Source organism: Octopus bimaculoides, chromosome 2 (assembly GCF_001194135.2).
Source record: "Octopus bimaculoides isolate UCB-OBI-ISO-001 chromosome 2, ASM119413v2, whole genome shotgun sequence".
NCBI classification, from domain to species: Eukaryota; Metazoa; Mollusca; class Cephalopoda; order Octopoda; family Octopodidae; genus Octopus; species Octopus bimaculoides.
In genome coordinates this window covers 154646505-154647581 of record NC_068982.1, presented here as the reverse complement: position 1 = coordinate 154647581, position 1077 = coordinate 154646505, and the positions used below count along the sequence as shown (strand labels likewise).

The window sequence follows — 1077 nt, the reverse complement described above, 5'->3', positions numbered from 1 at the left end:
TATATATATATATATATATATATATATATATATATATATATATATATATGAATATATATATATACAAAATGCATGCATGTAGATACACATTCATACCTATATACACACACAAAATATATATGCATATACACATGCAAACGCACATACGTATACATACAGCAGCATACTTGTACACATATACGCACACCCATAAACATATATATACATATATATATAAGCGTACTCACATACATACATTTATACAAATATGTAAATGTGTAAAATACGTTTATAATATGCTAATGTATACTATACATGTTATTTATATCAAGGTTCGCCAGATAATGTGACGAAGAATCGAAACAGATGGAAAGTTAGCGCCGTACACTAATCATCCATATGTGAGAGTTTGTCTTTGTGAACACAGCATTTTGGTCGCCCCAGAACCGAACGTCACACCATACATATTTCAACATCTTCAAGTCAGGCGAAAAGAATGGAATCCAAGTGTTGGTAAACTGTGGACCACCGGGCGGAAATCAGTCCCGATTTTCACCGTCGCCTTATACAGTGTGTGTGTGTGTGGTGGTGGTGGTGGTGGTGGTGGAGTAGGATACGGGTCAAGTTGGGTCAGCTAACTTCCCGTATATTTTGTACACTGTGTATGTGCGTATCTGTGTTCTTTGTGCATGTACGAAAGATTACATATGGATGTTTATATGCTTGTATGAATGCATATGTATGAGTGTGTGTACATATATATATATATGCGTGTGTGTATGCATATATTTTTCGATACACACGAATGAGCTTTATACGCACATTTTATATTCACAGTAAATAAACATTTGAACGTAAGCAAAAGTCGCTCTCTATATCGTGTGCACATGAAGTTGTGCATATATATATACATGCGCAAAAATACAATTGTATATGCACACGCAAACACACATTTGCAATGCAAACACAGGTCTTAGCACCATACATATCCATATTTTTATGCAGAATCATTCACATATGTTAAATGTTCAGATAAACATATGGACTTTCACCCTATATACATATATGTTGGTTGTATATATATATATATATATATAT

General features: G+C 33.4%; 1 protein-coding gene across 1 annotated transcript in view; it reads right to left on the bottom strand.

The window, feature by feature from the left end:
* Nucleotides 1–1077, bottom strand: part of LOC106878238 (uncharacterized) — a 40934-nt gene that overhangs the window by 38902 nt on the left and 955 nt on the right. The gene's annotated exons all lie outside the window — the stretch shown is intronic.